The sequence below is a fragment of the Haemaphysalis longicornis genome, unplaced genomic scaffold (genome assembly GCF_048455015.1).
Source record: "Haemaphysalis longicornis isolate Haplotype H1 unplaced genomic scaffold, Haemaphysalis longicornis Haplotype H1 scaffold_1, whole genome shotgun sequence".
NCBI lineage: Eukaryota > Metazoa > Arthropoda > Arachnida > Ixodida > Ixodidae > Haemaphysalis > Haemaphysalis longicornis.
Window position 1 is genome coordinate 209,402,811 of NW_027526203.1, and position 7,010 is coordinate 209,409,820.

The window sequence follows — 7,010 nt, forward strand, 5'->3', positions numbered from 1 at the left end:
ACACCACACCCAAAAACTTGCGTTCTTTTTTTACTGGAATCGAGTCACCAAAGAGTTTGACGTCGGGATTGGGCAGGATGCCCCGCCTTTTTGAGAATACAACGCAGGTACTTTTAGAAGGATTAAGTTTAAATCCATTTTCATCTGCCCAGCGAGAAAGTTTATTTACCCCAAGCTGGACCTGACGTTCACAAATTGATATGTTACATGATTTGAAAGATATTTGAACGTCATCTACATACATCAAGCAGGATATGGTTGGCGGCAGTGCCTTTCGGAGAGAGTTCATCTTAGCTATAAACAAGGTGCAGCTCAATACGCAACCTTGAGGCACGCCATTCTCCTGCACGTGAACATTTCGACCCTGACACGAAATGTTCGTGAAGACATGTAACTACAAAGACTGTTCAGCATGTTACCCGAGATACTAAAAGCTTTTAGGTCTCTAAGAATGCCGTAGCGCCATGCTGTATCATATGCCTTTTCAATGTCAAAAAATACTGTCATACAGTATTGCTTATGAATGAATGCATCCTTTATGTAGGCCTCTAGAGAAACCAGTTGATCATTTGTGCATCGCCCCGCCCGGAAGCCTGCCTGGCAGCTCTCTAGAAGACCATTGTACTCAAGAAAGTACACGAGCCTACGGTTTATCATCTTCTCGAGGAGCTTGCACAGGCAGCTTGTCAAAGCAATGGGCCGGTAACTGGAAGGAGAGGAAGAGTCCTTCCCTTCTTTTAGGAAAGCCACTACTATGGCCTCCCTCCAAGAGCGAGGAATGTGCCCCGAAATCCAAATCTTGTTATATAGGTGGAGGAGTGTTAGAAGAGTGTCTGAGTGTAGGTGCTGTATCATTGTATATGTGATGTTGTCTGGGCCTGGAGCTGAGGGTTTACAAGTGCTCAAAGCGGTCCTCAGCTCATGAAGTGAAAACTCCGAGGTATAAGAGGAGGTTGACTTATCATTATCAAGTAAAGACTTCTTTTCAGCCAATTGTTTGTGTTTAATGAAAGTGCTAGTGTAGTGTGCTGAACTGGACACGTGTTGGAAGTGTTGTGCGAGTGTGTTAGCCTGGTCTTCCAGTTTGTCCCCTGTTGTACTAACCAGGGGCATGCTGTGTGTCTGTTGTCCTTTTAGTTTGCGTATTCGTGTCCAAACTTTGCGAGAGTCAGTGTAAGAGTTTATGGATGTTACGAATGAGCGCCAACTCTCTCGTTTTGCCTCACGGCGCACATGTTTTCCCATCGCCTTAGCCCTTTTGAACAATAAAAGGTTTCCCGACGTGGGTACCGGCGCAGGATACCCCACGCCTTGTTCTGGGCCTCTCGCGCCCGCCTACAGTCCTCATTCCACCACGGCCTCCTCTGGTTGCGCGGGGCACCAGAGGCGTGGGGAATGGACTTTTCGGCGGCGTCGAGGATGTGCGCCGTGAGGAGTTGGGTAGATTCTTCAACGTGTAGGTGTCCTATGGAGGTGTGGTGTAGTTTGGATGTCTCTGTAAATGTATTCCAGTTAGCTCGTGCTTCATTGAACCTATTATGGGAAGATGGACTGCATGGGCCTTTACCTATGTACGTAAGTGAGGTGGGGAAGTGGTCACTGCCATATGGGTCCGTTCCCACACCTTACTCGAGAAGAGGAAAGAGAACTGCGGAGCCAATAGCCAAGTCAAGACATGAGTATGTGTTGTGTCCTATGTTATGATATGTAGGCTGTTTATTGTTGAAAAGGCATGCTCCAGAGGATGTAAGAAACCTCTCTATCAGGCGACCCCGGGCATCCGTGCGAGAAGAGCCCCAAAGAGAGTTGTGAGCATTAAGGTCGCCTGTCAGGATGTACGGTTCGGGCAGCTGGTCAACCAGCGCCTCGAAGTCAGAGCTCGAAAGTGAAACATCAGGATGAATGTATATGGAGCATACCGTTATCAACCTATTAAATATTATCAACCGTATTGCTACAGCCTCAAGGATAGTGTTCAGAGTGACAGGGTGGCAGGCTAAGGATTTCCGGGCAATTATGGCCACACCGCCAGAAGAGTGTGTGCAGCCATCCCTGTCCTTTCTGAAGACCATGTAACTATTCAAGAAATTTGTGTGCTTGGAATTCAAATGTGTTTCCTGAACACACATTACACTTGGCTGATTGCTATGCAGAATCTCATACACGTCGTCAAGATTATTCAGAAGGCCTCTGCAGTTCCATTGTACTATGTTCTCTCTTCCCATTATGAAGTGTTCGGAGCTACTGGACTGTGTTGTTTATGTGTCGTCTTTCGGGGCTGTGACTCTCGTCTTTTTTGGCTTGTCGGGAGGCTTTGGCGTCGGGACGCGTTCCTTGCGGTGCACCGCAGACAAGAACGGACCGACGTCCATTTCATCCTCGGATGTCCTCAGAGCGCCTGACGGATCAGGCTCCTTGGACCGCGAACCCTTTGGGGCGCGCTTTTCCTTGCCTGCAACCACCGAGGGATTCAAGAACGCCTCGGATGGCGCAGGCGGTGCGGTGGGGGTGGGAGCTGCCGCTGGCTGCCCCAAGTCCATCTCCTCTGCGCCCTCACCTGTGGCTTGGGACGCTGGAGTGGAAGTGGAGGATGCAGCATCGCTTCCACCAGACGTGGTTGCCCCCACAGCCGCTGCTGGCTCAGCGAGCGGTGCGGAGGCGGGTTGGGCTGCCTGAGGCAACCCAGGGGGGGGGGTGGGGGCGGGACCAAGTCCGACTCGCGGAACTGGGTCCCCGCAGAAACCAGACACCGCTCCGCCCCCCCGGCGAGCTGCGTCGGCGTACCTCCCCAGAGGGAAAGAGGCGAACCTCTTCCGCGCCTCTGGGAAAGTGATGTTTTCTGTTACCTTGATGTTGATTATCTTTTTTTCTCTCTGGAACATTTCACACGTGCGGGAGTACGCAGCATGAGGTCCATGACAGTTGCTGCACATTAATTGTTCAGCCTGGCAGTTATCTGTCTCTTGATCTTGCGATGAACATTTCGCCCACGTTGTTTTTCCACGACAGGAGGTGGTGCCATGCCCGAACCGTTGGCACTTGAAACAGCGCCGCGGGTTCGGGATGTACGGCCGGACAGAACAATGAATGAAACCTGCTTTGATGGATTCGGGGAGTGAGGAACGGTCAAATGTTAAGATTATATGCTTTGTCATGATTTGCTTATCATCTCGCCGCATGGTGATGCGCCTCACTGCCGTTACGCCCTCGCCTTTCAGACCTTCGAGCAGATCGGCTTCTGTCTCATTTATCAGATCTGGCTCAGAGATCACACCCTGAGAGCTATTGAGGCTACGGTGGGGTGTGACTCTGATGTCCAGATCTTCCATGCGATTCTGGGTAAGGAGGCTTGTGGCTTGCTGGTGAGTGTTCACCTCGACCAGGACTTCGCCGGTTCTCAGTTTCTTGGCTTTGAAAGACTTGCCCAGGATGTCTTCAAGGAATTTGGTGATAAGGAACACTGACTGGGAGGACATAGGATTCGACTTGTTAACAGATTCAACAATCAAGAATCGCGGATAGTTATCTGGCTTTTGGTGTGCATTTGTTGGCAAGGGTGGGAATGTAGCTTCGGTGCGGCCCCTTTTCGGGGGCCGATCACGTTTGGAGGGGGGTTTGGAAAATGCCATGTGATACATTGGAAAGCAGGGAGACGGGGGTACTTTCTCCTTTGACCTTACCCTGGTAGTCAAAGAGGTCCCGGAGCTTCCTGCCTGGTAGACAGGCAGGGAGCCCATCGGCCGGAGCTTGACCAAGGCTCCGACGGCCACCGTTTACGGCTTCTACCCTTCACCTTTAAACACCTCGCCACGGTTGGACACGGCTTATGTTGGGAGCTCGGGGTCCGCGGTGTCGCTGCTCACCGTCACCATGAATACTCAAGGTGCCCCGTGCGGGGCACCTTGCCAAAATAACAGTTTCATCATTTCAATTGGTGTTCAAAAGTTGACCACCTAAAACCAAAAAGTGGTATCACACGTGTAGAGCGATTCTTTCTTGCATTTTGAATGTACTCGCGCTCAACTAAAACGTGCGACTGAAAGGATGTCCGTTGTCACATCAGGGCAGTGGTGAGTGTGTAGCATGTATGGCCTATTCATAATCTGCACATGTATACTTCTGTTTTTTTTCTGTGAAATAGCTGCCTATTTGTGGAGTTGGTCGTTTCCTGTGTGTCCCACTGTTGCTGCCAGCGTTGTCATAGTGTCTGTCTTATAAATATACTTGTTTGTTAGGTGTCCTTGTACATTTGAGGTGTGGAATTTTTCTGTAATGACAACATTTCGCAATTGTGATTTCCATTTTTAGGCTTGCATACAGCCTTAGCATTGTGATAATGAAATGTCAGTGAGATTACTTTTGTGCAATTTTACACTAGTCTTTTATTGTGGCAAGCACACTAAAATGGTATTGTTCCTGTTTTTATGTCAGTGCCATCCAAGGCATACAAATGTTATGCGTATTTTTTGTGCAACTATCTTCCACGAATGACCTTGCAGTACGTCAGTGCACGCAAGTTTTTATCAGGATTACAGAAAGGTTGTCTGTTCTACAAGAAATAAAAATGCACAAGATTGTACTGTTATTTTTTGTGCAACTCCAGTCACCAACCTGTCATCTTTGAAATTTCAGTGAGATTACTTTTGTGCAATTTTACACTAGTCTTTTATTATGCCAGTGCCATACAAGGCATACAAATGTTATGCACATTTTTTGTGCAACTATCTTCCACGAATGACCTTGCAGTACGCCAGTGTATGCAAGTTTTTTTATCAGGATTACAGAAAGTTGGCTGTTCTACAAAAAATAAAAATGCACAACAAGATTGTACTGTTCTTATTTTTTGTGCAACTCCAGTCACCAACCTGTCATCTTCTGTGGCCTGTCTGTACAATACGACTGCAGGAATTTCAAACAAGATAGGGCTTACCTTTTTTGGACAGGGGGGGGGCAGAGGTTTGTCAGCCCTGCAACGACCATAATGATCTCATCGTAACAGTCGACCAGTGTGTGGTGCACGCTTCCGGTCATGATGCGCCACTTCTTGAGGTGCCCGATAGCTCGCTCCACGATGATCCTTGTCGAAGAGATTCTTCTTGACGTCGTTACTTCATCTGCGGCCAGTTGCTTCTTGTTCTTTGTCAAGCTAGGCGTGATGAGCTGCACGTTGTTTTCGTAGAACTCTTCATACAGCAAAAATCCGCGGTCAGCAAGGACTTGGTCACCTTCCTCTAGCTTGTCTATGAATCCTGCATCAAGAACATTGTTTTTCGCACCAGTAGCAGGTGGCTCCTGTAATGATTGCATGCATGCTCACCGCATGAGAGTGTAAGTTCTTTGTCGGAAGTTCTCCCTCCAAAAGCTTCTGACACGAACATGACTGCACCATGGGTGTTCACGGCCACGAGGTACTTAGTGTGGTGTCGTGCTTGTAATCGCTCCACACAATTTGCTACTCGTCCTGGTTGAGTGGTCTGAAAGTTTTTTCAGTACGGTACTTTGTGCTAGCAATATAAAGTAGGGGAACAAGGTCAACTACCTGGCAATGTACACTTCTGTGCAGTCAATGACGGCACGGAGCCTCGGGAAGTGGTGGAGCTCGTGCTCACCAAGCCAGCTGTGGCACACTTCCTGGCTCTGGAACACCACCAAACTCTTCATAAGGTGATGTACTGCCTCCAGGATACGTCTCAATGACTGACTCACGGTTTTTGGAGTTAAATGAAACCGATACGCCAGGTCACAAAAAGGCACATTGAGACGCAGCTTCATGAAAAACATCAGCAGCTGCGTCTCGTGCGGACATTTGCACCTGGCTGGCGGCAGCACGGGCACGATGCTGCTCAGGATTGCAAAGAAGTGCGCCTTTGACAGTCCTATAAAGAAATCAAGGCTCAGATGTAGCAGGAGATTATACCTTCATGCAAGAAAGACAAGCTTACCAGTGTAAAATTGCAGCTTTGCCTCGTCCATGTTTTTGGCAAGCTTGCTAGCTTCACATTTTTCTAACTGCATTCGCAGCTGAAGCACTTGAGCTTCAAGGTTCCGTATGCGCGGCGCGGCACCACATGGCTCTTCATGCGCGGAGTCTAGCTGCATATCCTCTGTACTAGTGCTGGCAAAAATTACAGGCTGTTAGCGCAACCGAAGTTATGCAAACAACATGCAGTCGCAGAGGCTACATGGACCTCACGTGCACACCTTGCGTCTCTGTGCGTTGGTAGCGGCACGTCGACGGCGTCGTCCTCGCCACTGTCGTTCAAACTTGTGTCGGCGGGCATTTGCGCAAGGGCTCGCTTTTCAGAGAGCGCCTTATGCCTCGCGTAGCTGCAGGCAGGCATGGGACAATTTAGTTAACGGTACATAATTTCAGAAAAATAAAAACGTTACCTCTCGGTCGTCTTTCTCGCCGTCATAACGGACGCCTCGTTGTAGGTAAACAACGACAGCACGTAATCCACATGATGCGGGTCCTTGCTAGGGGCGCCTGTGCAAATGCAGTTTTTTTAGACTTCAGTTTCTTGTAGTCGCAACCAACATATAAGGACAATTTTGCAGATACTTACCCGTAACAAAAGTGGTCTTGGCACAATCTTGCGCCAACGCCGGGCATCCAAAGGGCGCCTTTCGTTGTAGTCCGCTTCACTGCCACGGCCCACTTCATTTTACGCTGGGCGTGCCAAGGAAATCTGAACATCCTCTGGCCCTTTTCACTCGCCCCGCTACAGTTAATGGCCGAGCACCCGACCATATTTTTCTTTTCTAAGCTTTACGCAAGCTCCGAGAAACGCCAACGAGAACCCACACACAACGCTACCACGGCCATGAAATTGTGAGCTCTCGAACCGGAAGTGGCAGAAGCAGACGTCTACCGTGAGCCTTTGCGCTTTTTACCGGTCACCTATTGTCCCCCTCAGTGTCAGAGACCTCCCCCGTACACTCTGCGGTGCACTTTGCAAAAGATGAGCACAGGCGGTCGGCCTAAGTGGCAGCACCGTTTCGGCAGGCTA

At 49.2% G+C, this 7,010-nt stretch overlaps 1 long non-coding RNA gene across 1 annotated transcript; it reads right to left on the minus strand.

The window, feature by feature from the left end:
• Window positions 1–5,798: 5,798 nt before the first annotated feature.
• LOC144168134 (uncharacterized) lies at window positions 5,799–6,489 on the minus strand. Its single transcript, XR_013322162.1, has 3 exons — window positions 6,391–6,489; window positions 5,943–6,327; window positions 5,799–5,876 (listed from the first exon to the last, which is right to left on the minus strand). It is a non-coding gene; the product is annotated as an uncharacterized LOC144168134 (long non-coding RNA).
• Between the last annotated feature and the right edge of the window lie 521 nt (window positions 6,490–7,010).